At 48.0% G+C, this 15,030-nt stretch overlaps 1 protein-coding gene across 1 annotated transcript in view; it reads right to left on the reverse strand.

Annotated features, from left to right (window-relative positions):
- LOC122538498 (DNA N6-methyl adenine demethylase-like) overlaps positions 1 to 14,609 on the reverse strand; it is a gene marked incomplete at its 3' end in the record, with an annotated part of 22,522 nt that extends 7,913 nt beyond the window's left edge. The window contains exon 1 of the mRNA XM_043672637.1: positions 14,230 to 14,609. The remainder of the gene's footprint in view (positions 1 to 14,229) is intronic.
- Between the last annotated feature and the right edge of the window lie 421 nt (positions 14,610 to 15,030).

A 15,030-nucleotide genomic window follows, 5' to 3' on the forward strand; every position in this document is an offset into this window, starting at 1 on the left:
AAAAAAAAAAAAGGAAGTAAGCGAAATCGACAACAACCAAAAAATGGAAAAAAAAAGAGAGCTCGAGTGGCTGCAAGCGAGGTGGAGGGAGCACGAGGGAACGTAGCCGGAAGCCGACGTCGCGACGACGAAATTTCGAAAAGCGACGGTGGCGGCGGCCGTGAAAAGAAGCAGGAAGAAGGGGACACACAGCTGGCGCCTGGTCGCGTTGTTGCACTCTCGTCGAATCGACCGTGTAGCGAAGGGCCCTACACGCGCTTACACGCGCGCGCTTTGTGTGCGTGCGAGTTGCGCGCAGAAAAAATTCAATAGCGCGGCTCGCGCTGGTCGCGCTAGCGTGCGTAGCGACATCGAGCGATATATCCCTCGTCGTCGGCACGCAGGAGCGCGCGCGGGCTTCCCAGAAGCGGAGCGCAACGCGCCGCGCCGCTCCGCGCCGCGCGGACCAGCTGGCCAACAGAAAGAGAGATCGGAGATTCCGCGCGCTTGGAATTAATATTAGACGGCGACGAGTGCGCGCCATCGAAAAAAACCGAGCGAACGAAAACCTGCGCTGCCAGCCGAGGCCTTTGTGCGCGGGGAATATTCTGCCGCCTCGCTCGCCGCCCGAAAGCAAACAACCCACTCGCTAAAAATGGAAAATTATCGATTATCGCCCGATACTGCTTCGATCTTTCAGGAATTTATTGCGTTGCAAAAAGTTGAAGATTTGCTGACTCTGGCAATCCGCAAGAGAGACGAATCGATATTGGAAACGACGTAGAGTGAAGGGTACAATTATTGCGAATGAAAAATTGTCGACTGATGTAACATCGCAGAGAGAAATTAATCGAGCCCCTTTTTAAAACGTGAAGCTTTTAAAACGTAACCGTACAGTCGGCAGTTCGAGAAAGCGAGGATAACTTTTTCTCAAAGATTGTAAGAATATCAGGAAATTTCTCTCCGTAACTAGATCCACGTATCGTTTTCAATACTTTTTGCAGCAAGCACTTGGAATTTGTTAAGTTTTTTTCAGTATTTCATTGAACTTTGAATGATTAAGATCGGCAGTTCGAGAAAGCGAGGATAACTTTTTCTCCAAAATTGTAAGAACATCAGGAAATTTCTCTCCGTAACTAGATCCACGTATCGTTTTGAATACTTTTTGCAGCAAGCACTTGGAATTTGTTAAGTTTTTTTCAGTATTTTATTGAACTTTGAATGATTAGGATCGGCAGTTCGGGAAAGCGAGGATAACTTTTTCTCGAAAATTGTAAGAATATCAGGAAATTTCTCCCCGTAACTAGATCCACGTATCGTTTTGAATACTTTTTGCAGCAAGCACTTGGAATTTGTTAAGTTTTTTTTCAGTATTTTAAACTTTGAATGATTAGGATTAAATGACAAAAATTCGTCCAAAGTTTAATAAAATTTTTTATTTCGTTCAAAGTTTAATAAAATTTCGAGTTTTAACGGGTCGTTGTAAAAAGTTTTCAAGTGAATCTAGTCATGAGAAAAAATTCCAATGTTTTTATACAATTTTCAAGAGAACAATATTCTCACTCTTCCACAACCGTGATGTAAAATCATCCATCTTCAATCTCTTGATCATCAAGATATGATCCCCTTGTACAAACTTGTATCAGTTTAAATTATCGATTTATCAGTTGAATTTTTCATTGTCAATGATTATACTCTTCACTGTACACGTGTGTTATATAAATGTCAAGAGAAAGATTGGTCAACTTCATTTAAAGTTAAATATTACTCTGACACTGAAAAATTGAAAGACTTTTAAAGGATGACATTGTAATCCAATTAATTTGATTTCTAAATGTCTGATATTATGCAGTGTAACGACTGATGTAATTTGACAATCTGTTGAAATCGACAGGATAGTACGACACAGTTCTAAAACTTTTAAAGGATGATGTTGCATTTGATTTCTAAATGGTTTCATGTCACGCAGTAACGATTGAAGTACCAAGAGGTATCTTTGGTCATTTGTTGAAATCAACAGGATAATGCGATACAATTTTCAAACTAAATTCTCAACATTGATGTTACCTATAACAAATTCTCACTGTGATGTATTGAACGTCAAAAAAATCCCGTAACAAACCAGACGATTCAGGATTTGAAAATTGAACACATTTCTCGAGAGGCTTCGACAATATATTTTCGATATATACATATGTGTGTGTGTGTGTGTGTTGATAAATTATCATAAAATTGGGACTACATCACACCCTGTAGAACGACGGACAATTGTGCGCGACACGTTCGTGTGTATCTCGAGTGTTGCCCGACCGTGGCGTGTTCGTTTCTCTCTCCACTTTTTTTCTTCCATTTTCATTTTTACGAGAAACGGTATACGCCGCGGAATTCTGCGCGTCTCGTTTCGTTATTATCGCGTACCCGTATCGAGCAGTCACGGCTGGCTCGAACTCCTTTGTTTCACTCGGCCAAGGCGTCGCGTCGCGCCGTGTTATCGCGACGCGAGCAAATTTCGCCTCGGCGATTCAGCACGCGTGGAATCGCCGAGGCGTCCACTCGTCCCAGACTTTAACTCCTTCCACCTTTGACGAAACTTTGGGGGAAAAGAAGTACATTGCCTTTGACAGAAATTTCGAATTGCCTACCGTTCCTCTCTCCTTTGTATCGAGCAGTTTACTCGAAAACAGGGGATTTTGAGAGATTTGTGAAATACGAGAAGAAATTCTCGGAACGGAGCTGTTGAATGAAGTTTGAAAAGGAGGCGAGAGACACCTCTTGAACTTTTAATGTTTATCTACCTACTTCGGGAAGGAAGTTTGAAAAGATGCACCGGTAAGGACACTCGAGGCACGTACCATACGTTGATTGACACACACACACGCTAAACTTAAGAGTAAGAGGATCACAGTTTAAGCAATCTTATCGTTCACGGAGGCGTTGTTTGATGTCCCAAAAGTTCCGACTAGCTATGTACCTCTGATATCGCGTGTCAAACATTGAGGTATGTATATATATACACACTTCCTGCACGATTAACACGCGCCACAAAACAATCATAACTGTATACGAGGATTATCAGTATCGACCTGACATTGTAACTCAATTACAACCTTCAGCTACGAACAAACTTTCGTCAGACGGATAATTACGCGTTCTATAGTGACACGAGAATTTACAGAGATCGTTCGCAGGTTTCCTAACAGGATCAGGTTTCAACGCTTCGCGAAATCTTCTCAATATGTTTCTCTCGGTTAAAAACAAAATCGAGCAAACGATTTTGCGAACAAGAAATGAAAGTAACGGCCAATGGAGTGAAAATTTCACAACTTCGGCCATCATCGTGGAAGTATGTTGCTGTCCGCGATGAGCAAGAAAATGAACGCTTGAATGAAAAGTTGAAAGCGCCAAGAACGAGAAATTCCTCGATAGGAAGGCCTTACGAAGGAACGTAATCTACCCCAGTGGCCGAAGAGCAGGAAGCAGGAGCAGTAGGTGAACCGGTGGGAAATGGACGCGAGTGTCAGCGGGTGAGGAGGGGGAGGGGGAGGGGGGGGCTTATAATTATTATTCGGGCCCGGTTTCCCTTATCTTCGCTTCCGCAGGCGTAAATCCACGGCGATAAGCCTCGGTTTTTCGCGAGACTCGGCGTGCGTCGCGCGCTAATTCCGGCATTACGGCGACGAGGAACAAAAATGGCGGTGCGCCTCGGCCGTCCGCGCGCGCTCGCGCTCGCCTCCCCCGACCCCGCTAGAGGCCGAAAAAAGGAAAGGCGAAGAAGAAAAAGAAAAAAGGGAGAAAGAGAGAGAGAGAGAGAGAGAGAGAGAAAGAAAGAAAGAAAGAAAGAAAGAACGTGCTCTCCTCTCTCGCGGCGGCCCCGAGCAAAAAAGCTCCGGGTACACTTTCGCCGACCTCGTGGTGGCGAGCGCGCGCACCCGCGCCTGCTCGACTCTCGCGACAAAGGCTGCTTGATTCAAGGTCCCACGCACACGCACACGTCACTGGATCCGTACACAACGCGCTCACGAATGCACGCGCTCGTCCGAGCGCATGCCGCCAACGGCGTGGCCAGCCAACCTGGTGCCCCGCGAAACCATCGGCAAAAAGCAGCCCCAGCTCGAGTCTAGCGTCTAGCATTCTTTGTACAATCTAATAACGTAAATTATTGCGCTTTTTATCACAGTCGCGCTCCTGACGCACATTCCATAAGCGAACACTTGCTTATTTAACACAGTGCTGAATATAACACAGATATACTTTTCTGGATTAATTTTATTGTACAATCTTGTCCTATGTACCTATTTTGTAATAATATTTGATATTTCACGTATATAGTTAAATGAATAAATGTTTCAAAGTATATCAAAAAGATATATATATATATATATATTTGAAAAATCCAATCGAAGAATTGGACAGAAGACTTTGGAAAATGTGTCCAAACTCGGAGAAAGACTCGTGGAAGAAGTTAGAAGAAGCATGGAAAGAAATTCATTCCGAAATGATTGATAAAATTAGTCGAGAGAATGTCACGGTTAGTTGTGGCCATCGCATCTGCACGAGGCGAATATATCGGCGAAGCAAAGATATAAGATGCATTTCTATACCTCTTGGTAAGATTTTTGACACGTAAACTGTATGACGTGTGTATTCTAGATATTATACATGTGTAACAAGTAGTAATTTCGTTTCGTAAAATGGGATATTTCATCGAATACAATTGCCCGTACCTCAATTTGTCGTAGTGTTCGGTGACTTGATGAACGATAGTGTACGCGTGAGCTGATTAGACGCTGAGAATCGCGTGTCTTTGGGATTGAAGAAAGCGTGTTAACTCTTTGCACTTCTATCCCCTGCTGGAGATGACAATACGAATCTGTCATAGAGCTGGTGTGTCATTTACTCTAAAACACGCGCGTACGTCACGCTGTAGATGGTAAAACTAAACAAAACTGTAAAACACCGTGTGGCATTTGAGATTCCACTCAGCAACAGCTTGCCAAGTTTTGTTAGTTTATCGGTACAGTTTTCGGTTACAAAACGTGGACGGAAATTTGCTTTCTCTTTGCTTTAATTCGTTTCCCTAAAAATAAATACAAGTTTACACCCAACGACGATCAATCCGGCGCAGAGGGTTAAATTGCAATTTGATTGATTCGTTTTCCTCAAGATAGTTCATCTCAGCTGATTGGTCAAAGCGGAAGAGTAACGTGGCTAAACATCGAGTCGAAAAGCGCATTTATAATGGACACGAAAGGAAGAAAAAAGGGATCGAAGATGCTGATTGAGAGCGGGTAAGGAGTTTGGATTGATAAATTGTTTAGCGAGGGAGGTTGGTGACATTTGAATGTGGAAGGAAATTGAGAGGTCGGAGGGATTGATGGGGTTGTAAGTCGCGAATTTGAAGATTGATGGAGAGAGGTGATTGCTTGAACAGGGGATTCAAGAGTGGATCTAGATATGATCGAAAGATCATAAAATGGACGGACAAAGTTGAATGGCTAAAAGGATCAAGGAAGTTTCGATGAAAATGAACTCCGAAGCTCTAGAAGATTACGTTCGTGAAGTTCGACTGATGAACGTGAAAATAAAAATCGACAAACATAAAAAAAGAAACGAAAAAAGAAAGAGTTGGCGATGGTAGCAACAGAGTTGAGCAAAAAACACAATCTAAAAGAGATTCACAGCACCGATCCGATCTTTTTGGATGGAGCGTGAACCGAAAACAAGTTACAAGAGCTAAGATTCGCGCGTCGAGCTCGAAGTTGGTGGGAGGTTTATCTGAATCGATAACTATTGTCCTGGATGTCTGAGGCGAGTTCGAACGTGTCAAGGAAATCATCGAACACACACAGTCCCGGAGGAGGAGGTGTACCGGGGCACGGTTTTCCAGCGTGGTGGAGGACAAACTCGTGCATAGAGAATTAGAAAACGAAGCAACGAACCTCGAAAGCAAAACCTACGACCGCCGAAGGCATCGTAAAACGGGTATTTACTTCCCGCGTTAAGTAGCAATAAATAGCGAAGAAAGAGGCCGTGATAACTGACGTCATCCACTTACTCGAGTCATAACAATACTGTTTTTGTAGCGGCGATTACTAGCATCGTCGAGGAATATATAACTTATTCATCCGCTGAAAGCTACGCTCTCGCATACTACTCCATTGATAACCTCTCTTCGACGGCGGTGCATTGGTCGTGCGTACGGATGCCGTACGTACACCGTACGCTCGACATTCGTACCAAACCCAAGTACCGCGAATTATCGATTATTGTCGAGGACGAAGAACGTTGTTTCTGGAGACGCGAGTTACGCGAGTCGGATAGAGGAGGATTTGCGAAGAAAAGGGAGGAAGGAAAAATGGAGTAAAAAAAAAAAGAAAAAGAGAGAAAAAAAGAAAAAGAAGAAAAAACGCGGCGAGACGAACACGGCGATGGACGTTGTAGGTTGTCGGGAGGTGAACGAGCGGGTCACTTGTTGCTGGTGCGCACCGGCGTCGAAATCGCTGGGACGGGACGCCGGGACGGGCATCGGTCAAGCGACGCTTTTACGGCACTGCGTACGGTGTTCGACGGCGAGCGAACGCGCTCGAGTGCGCACTGATTCGCGCGAGTGCGCACGGCTCTGTGTAACGCGCGCGTGTATTCGCCGCGTATGCACGTTGCCCCGGCCCGTCGTAAAACGGGCCGCAGCTGGTGTTGCGCGCCGCGCACCAACGCAACACACGTCCACGCAGAGGCTACGAGAGACCGCGAGCGATGCGTTATGCACATGCACGCACGTGCGCGAGTAAGAGTATTATATATACCGTATGTACGCATGCGCCCGTGCACTTTCACGATATGTACCGCAAAACGTATACTTCGGTGACGACGTAACATGCGGCACACACCGAGCATACGCACGCAGACGAGACGAATGGAACGCGGTGGAACTCGAAATGGAAAATAACGCTGGAAACTACCACCAGCCCGCGGGGGTTGACACCAAGGACGACGGTTGTGCGTCGTATGCGTCGTACGCGCCGATGCTGGGAACGTTATCGAAGACGATACGAAGGCGTGCACGGTTGAAAAACGGCAACGGTGGCATTCTCGCGCGAAGAGGTGCGGTAACGGTCCGTCTAGGTGGAGGAGAATGAAGGATAAGGTAGGGATAAGAGGGGCGGGCGCACTGTTAAACCCACCCACACAAGCACATGATATCGGAAATGATATAAAATTGCGTCGAGCGCGCCGCTGATATTTAAATTGGTTCGCTAAACCACGGATTAATGCGCGTAACGACGTCCGACAGCCCACGCAGAGAGCGGGCTTCGAAAAAGGGCGCGTTGCGAAAGGGAGAAGGGAAGAAAAGAAAAAAAGCAGGAGAAGAAGAAGAAGAGGAAGAAAAGAAAAAATTCTACCGCGTACAATCTTTCGATTGTGAGCCGATCCCGACGACGGCCAGCGCCGATCTCCTTCGAAAACAACGTTTCGCCGTCGATACCTGTTTCTACGTTAGACAGGTGTTCGCCCCACGTTCGACTATACGGTTCCGAGCACCGCTCTACGTACATTTTGTTTCTTTATCGGCGTCGTTCGATACTCCGTGCAACTGCTTCGCTTGTTCCGTTGGCTTACTCTCGTTTACTTTCTTTCTTTCTTTCTTGTTTCTCACTTCTGTTTCACCGAGCTAGATCGCGCAACACACGTAAAGTCACTAAAGAACGTTACGGCGATTACGACGGTTACGAATGGATCTAAAACACGCGATAATATGAAAATTTCGCGCGTAACTGTCCCGACACGCGAACCACGATGCACAACAGGCGGTACGGTCGTTATCTCCGTAAATTCGTTGCGAAACAGTTTTGACTCGAGTTCAGGCGTGAGCAGTAACTGTCGAACGATCCGTGTAAACGCTCGCGAATACGATTCGAGAAAACGAGTGCGAGTACAATGGCAGCCACTCGACAAATAATATTCAGTGATTACAGCGAAGGATGTTTCGGCCTCGGGAAATAACGTCAGCAACAGCAAACGTTGCAAAAGTAGATACGACGAGTGCGTACGATTGAAATCGTCTCGCACGATATCCTTCCCTCGCAAAATCTACCTAACGAATTACCCAACTCTACCGATTTCGGTATCACGTCAATACCAAATATTCATCGATGTCACACGCGTTTCGTGTCTCGAACGTTTCCTCCGCGTGGATCGACTCGCTACGCGACTTCGACTAGCTCGTATTCGCGCGTTCGAGCTCGACGCGCACTATCCGCGGCCAACTTCGCTCGCAACCCTTTCGAACGGTGCCATTCCGACTATGACCGAAAAGGGGCAAGAGAGCGGAAGAAAAATTGCCGCGAGAGAAGAAAGGGAAAAGATAGAGAGAAAGGGACGAAAAAAAAAAAAAAAAAAAAAAAAAAAAAAGGAGAGTAACGAATCCGTGGAACGGGTAAAAGGGATACTGTGCGTGCCCGTAAATCTCTTGGCGCCCGTTGTTCTCGCGGTCCAGGACTCGTTGGTTCCTTGTCCGTTCCGATCCGTTCCACCGTTCCGTGAAGCGAGTAAGCCGAAATTCGCCCCACCCCCACCACCTTCTCCGCCGCCGTCGTCGTCGTCGCCGCCGCCGCCGCCACCCCCACCCCCGCCCCCTTCGCGGCCGCCGACACAAAAAAGAAGGAACACCCACAGGAAAGGGAACCGGAGGAAAAAAGGAAGGAAACAGCGAGAATAGAGCGAGAGAGAGAGAGAGAGAGAGAGAGAGAGAGAGAGAGAGAGAGAAAGGGGAATTGATCGTATACTCGCGACGGCGGAATAGAGAGAGCCTCACTACTTCGGGCTACTTTGCATTCCTCTCGTTACGAAACGCGCCGTCAATTTTTGGATTTCGATCGATTTTGGCGTTTATTTCGTAGCCATGTTTACAGAGAGAAAGAGAAAGAGAGAGATTACAACGAATTGGAGCAACAGTGGGGAAAGGTGGAGATCGATTCTCTTCCGATCGTCTAACACAGGATTCCCGTGATCCGACGTGACTCTTAACGATCGCGCGTGTACGCGTCGATTTGTTATCGTCTTGCGTCAACTACAAATTGCACGTTATTACCGGGCTGCGTTCCTTTTTTTCCTTTTTTTTTTTTCTCTCTCTGTATCGTACACATGTCAGGGATAAATTCGATCCTCATGGTGTACTCGAGCCGTTGCCACACACATCCCACTTCCGACGCCACTGCTGGCCGTCGTTGCATGAAGGAAATTTTTGGCACGAGGGATCGAGATATCTCGAGGAACCGCGTGTGCCGCACCACACGGTTGGTTTGTCGCGTAGACGAGCACGATCGCGCGATCTTGAAACAGTCGGAGCACACGTTACGTCCGGCGTTGCATGTAAAAACCAAAATACACGATGCCAGGGAATGACACGGGAAATGCTAGCCGATTCCGGAACCCGGGACGACGTTTGGGGGGGGAGAAAAAAAATCTCAGTTCTAAATCTCTGTTTCTCGTTCTCTTTCTCTCTCTCGAATTTTTGTTCTACACCACAGCGGGCAAGCCGGCTCACCAAACTCCACACACCATCGACGAACAGCACACTCCGTGTGTAGTCGATAATGCTGTTTACCAAAGCGGCGTTTGTTCCCAGCCAGGCTAGGTTAGGTTCACGCGCAATTGAAGTGAAAAACAAAATAAAAGGACCTCTTTCTCTCTCTCTCTCTCTCTCTCTCTCTCACACACACACTCACTCTTTCTTTCGCTACGTGGGTATATATACGTGTACGGTATATAGAGATATGGTTGTGCGCGCGGGTTTTATATACAAGAGAATGAGTGTTTAAGAACCTGTTTCCCATACACTACGCGTGGCATCGACGAACCGTCGGAGCCGAGCCTCGAAAACACCGGGAATCTCGAAGGGATGCACTTTGGCCCGTCACCCGTCTGACGACGACACAACGTGTTTTTGCCTGACGCACCGCGCGAGACTCGTGAAACATTCGCAGCACGATGCGTGCACGCCGTGCTCGAGGACACTACCGTGCATCGCCGCCGGCTAGCAGGAGGCGTTGACGGCAATGGTAGTGGTGGCAGCGGTGGTAGTGGTGTTGCTGGTGGTGGTGGCGGTTGCGACGACGGTGGTGGTGGTGGTGGTGGTGGTGGTGGTGGTGGTGGTGGTGGTGCCGATGATGATGGTGGTAGAAGTAAAGGTGGTGGTGGTGGTGGTGGCGATGGTTGTAGTGGTGGTGGTGGTGGTAGTGATGGTGGTGGTGGTGGTGGTGGTGAGATTGTGGTAGAGGTGGTGCCGATGGTGATGGCGGTGGTGATGATCGGCGGACTTAGCAAAAAGGCCAGGACGACGGAAACGTGTCGCGGGTGTCAACTTCCGCATGGTTGTTCACAGGGAAGAAGGGGATCTGTGCATCGGGACACAGTTTGCTTTCATTGAACCGTGTCGTTGTACGTATATACTTGGCGCGTTCTCTCTCGGTGGCATGCACGTTCGGTCGGAGCATCCTCAATGTCAACAATAACACATAACGTACGCAATGTCACGACAACGACGACACGACGACGCAACGACGCAAGTCGACCAGCAGGAGGGACGAAGAAACTAAACACGATCGGAGCGCGTCGTTTCTATCGAAACGGGTTGGTATCGGGTCGTATCGATAGATCGACGGAAACGTGTAACTCAGCTCGCGTACTTACCCTTCTCCTTCTCCTTCTCCTCGGTTTCTTCGGTTGGACGAGTTGTTTCTCTCTTCGTCGCTCGGCCGGCACGCGCTCCAGCTCTGTCTTCCGCGCGACGCTTCTCTTCCTCCGGCGCTCGCTCGCTCTCTTTCTCGTATTCTCTCTCTCTCTCCGTTCTCCTGCTGGTCGACTGGCAGCAGCAGCAGCAGCCGCTGCGCGAGCAAGGGAGAAAGGAGAGAAGCAGAAAGAGAGGGAGGGAGAGAGGGACAGAGGAGAGAAGGAAAGATAGAGAGGGAGAGCCGAACGAAAGCGAGAGTGATCCTCCGCGCTCTCTCTCTCGCGCTGCACACTCCACCCGTCCGGTCGCCCTGTCGCCGTCGTTGTCGCTGCCGTTGCCGTCGCCGTTGCCGTTGTCGCTGTCGCTGTCACTGTCGCTGTCGTACTAGTCGTAGTCGCGGCGGACCCACTGCTACTGCCACTATCGTTGCCGTTCTTCTGTCCTGGCGACGTTCATTCTAAAATTCTCTTCGATCGGCCGCTGCTACATCCACCTCCAGAAGGCTCCAGAAACCGAAAAAACGGTCTCATCCACCGATCACCGATAATATCGACACGACACGACACCAGACGATGGAACTCTGGTCGCGGGAACCGTTTGACACACACTGTCTCTGCCGTTCTCGTTCTTCCTGCTAACCGTGTCCCTATCCTGGCCCCTTCGACTCGTTTTCACCACGAGCTCTACGTTCTTTCTCTCCACTGTTTCTCCACCGTTTCGTATACATATACCGTACACGCATACGTACGCTCGTCGATCACTTTGTTGTTCCTTTCTTTTATCGACAACACACTAAACGATTTTGGTACGACGAACCACGAGCGGGACATGCACGTGTTCCTACGTACACCCGTTCAAAGAGCAACCGTGTACGCTCGTTTGATAATAACAACAGCAACACCGTTCTTTTTTCATGCTTGTTCCACACCAGTCACACGAATCGTCGCGCGTCGATCGAGAAATCACCTACAGCCGGCGTCGTCTTTTAATATTCCTGCTCCGAACTCACGCACGCTCGCGTACGCGCACACAGCCATGCATGCACACCGCGCGTCTTCCTCCCTTTTCCCACTCTTTCTCTCTCTCTCTCTCTCTCTCTCTCTATTGACTCACTCTAGCTCACTCGCTTGCGCTTTCTTTCGCTTCCCCTCGCTCTCTCTCTCTCTCACTCTTTCTCTCTTTCTCGTTCGTACAACACACGTTCACGTTCGGAGCTTCGTGCACTACGTGCGCACTCCGTGGTATCCTGGACGAATAGCACCGAAGAGAAATACGCAACACATATACTATTTACGAGGCGAAACGTCAGCCGGCTTCTCTCGGACGACGCATCAAAACACTGTACCTTTGGTTCGACGGACTGCCCCGTGGTGAGTGTGCTCGCCGCGCGGTGACTGTATGCTCCAAGAGTATTCTTTGTCCGTACGGAGTCGCAGCTGCCCGCGTTTCGGCCGTCGGTCGCTATTCGGCCCTGTTCGGCAATTCTCGGGTGTCATCCCGTTCGTCATGGCGGGAACTCAGGATATACCCAGGACCAGCGATGGAAAGGGAAAGGGAAAAGGGAAAGGGGGAGCCGAGCGTACGTTCGTGGCACGTCTCTTATTCTCTCCCTCTCGCGTTCTCCGCGCCGCTCGCGCTGCCGTGTACACGAGAAAAAGCGAACGAGACGGCGACGGCGAGAGGAAGAAGAGGACCGACCGACGGAGAGAGAGACGAGAGAGCGAGTTAGTTGACCGAGTACGAGACGAAGTACGAAAGATTTCGATGCGTTCGTGGAGTGGTGGGGTAGGCGATCGTCAGGAGGGGCGGGGAGATTGGAGCGCACGCAGGCGCGATACGCCCGGGCTGCAACCCCTCGTGCGATGCCTAAGCAACAAGGGGATGCTGCGAACCTGCTTCGACCGAAAGCTAAGCTTTCGCCTTCTTCCACTTCCTTCTTTTTCCACCGCGCACTCCTAGTTACATTCTTCGCTACCCTCCGGATTGCTTGCAATTAACCAACGATTTTCTACCATCGTCGGGGAAGATCCAGCGAAAATTTCTCCCCGTTCTTTGCGTGGAAACGTTTCCTTCCAAACTTCCATCCAACGCGAGAGAGAAAGACGAGTTATTTAGATCGACGAGAGCTGATTTTCTCTCAAAATGATTAATTTAAAAAAAAAAAGATCGACCTTAGTCGTAGTAGAAGGTTCAGCTCCGTTTACTCAAACTCGGAGTGTTGTTAACTCGTTCAGAGGGCAACGGCATAGTGTCCGTTGCTTGCGCAGCAGGTCACAGGGAGTATGGTCGCGCGAAGGGTTAATCGTTGGGTTCGGTAACCCAAATTTCGGAACGAACACCCAGCCACAAAGCGGACGAAGAGGACACTGGGCGTTTGCCGCGTGTCGCACGCGCGACACCTTCTTTATTTCTGTGATTTCGAGTCGAATGCCCCGAGGGAAAGGGTTGTAACTTGGCCGTACGACCGAAAAGTCGTTGATACCGAGTCGGAGAGGCTCGTCGAAATAAATCGTTAGCGACTGCCAGGGGAGAAAGAACAGAGGAAGAACGTCGTACACCGCCGCTGGGATTGATCGTAGCAAGTTCCGGGACAGCGAGGCCACGTTTTACGAGCTGCTTTTTACGAGTCTCGGAAAAGAAATTCGGTTACCTCACAAATTGAAGTCTAATTCCGTGAGAAGTGTGTCGATCACGAAGTTTCTCCTCCCGATACAATGGGGGGGGGGGATATATATATATATATATATATATATATTTGCAAATTCGAAACATCTTCTCTTCTTTCTTTTTTAATTCTGTTGGAATTCTTGGACTGGACGAGCGTGTTAAGTGATTCATGAGGGTATTCGCTGTCCGTTATGATGCAGTTAGATGTTTATCCAAGGTGTTGGCACGGTATAGGCTGCATACATACGGGCTGACTTTTTTTTTTTTTTTTTTAACAAATATTCCCGTGACTCGAGTCGGGTGCGGGTACATTGAAGAATTTTTAAACGCGTTAGTTGAGAGAGACCGTCGTTCGATTCGAACGTACAATCCGTGTTGGTTAATCGCGATTCTCTTTACGAACTTTTTGTGACGAAAACGCTATCGAACTTTTCAACGAGATATTTAGGAGTCGGTCGAGCGTTTTTGTCTGTACGTTTCGTTTTAGTTTGCCATACTTCCATGAAAATTCTATTTATACCGTGTGTTTGAACGAGCACACTGTACCGGAAAAGGGTCTACATTGCGTCGGAGGTTGTTTTTTTTTTCCAATATACAAATTCACCCGACGGGGTCCGCTACGACCGAGCTTCCTGATGGATACTGTCACTCTAAACGGAAGGAATCCTCGAACACGCGCGTTTTCATAAAAATCCTATCAATCGATCCTGCAGAGAAATTTCATAAATCTCGTATTTCGTAAATCCTCCACGATATTGAAATCCATTTTTCTTCTCTTCTCTCTCTTTTTTTCTTACTCTCAATCGTCTTTCGTCAGACGCGACCATGTAATTACCTACGATACGTCTAATTACCTGGAGAGATCTTCCAGTTGAGACATCCGTCGAAACTCGAAATGGTTGAATTTTGTCGATCACGTGGACCAGCTTCCCTCGAAGGCCACGAGAGAAGACAAAGACAGTCGTTAGTCCTTTAACGTTGAACATTCCCAATGGAAGGTTATTCCTAACGATTTTCCCATGCGAGAATGTCTTTCGTGGTAAATGATGGCACGCATTTAATCGAGAGCACTTCAGGCACAAGACGCCACAATGTCTGTTCAAAGTGAATGAATGACGCTGGCACGCCGCGCGATTAACATAATAATGCTCGGCGTATGCAGATATAAATTAATGCGTATTCTTCTTGAAAGGGTCGACGACACGATGGCTTGTACGAGCTGACAGGAGATGCATCCTTCTGCCGGGTCCCGCGAGAATCTTCCGTTTTCTCAGGCAGCGCGTCAACGTTAACGCGCCAGCGTTGCGGCGCCTGCAAATGAGAACTTGCGTTATTACAATACGTCGCACGCGTCGAGTTTTTATAATTTTTTCATTGCAAATTTCGGCACGGCGACATTGAACTCTGCGCTCTCGATGAAATTTGAAACAAAATCTCAAAAAGAAAAGAGAGAGAGAGAGAGAGAGAGAGAGAGAGAGAGAGAGAGAAAGGGAGAACGATATTGTTAAAGCTATCTGCTTGATCTCGCGGCGAACGTACGTTTGTTAAATTTTATGACAGGGCGTCGAACTTCTATATATACGCGACACGGCCTCCACAAAGAAAGCATAATTTCTTTCCCAGTTATTTATGCAACCATAGAAAAAACGGTGGTG

This window comes from Frieseomelitta varia, unplaced genomic scaffold (genome assembly GCF_011392965.1).
Source record: "Frieseomelitta varia isolate USP_RPSP 00005682 unplaced genomic scaffold, Fvar_1.2 scaffold_165, whole genome shotgun sequence".
Lineage (NCBI taxonomy): Eukaryota > Metazoa > Arthropoda > Insecta > Hymenoptera > Apidae > Frieseomelitta > Frieseomelitta varia.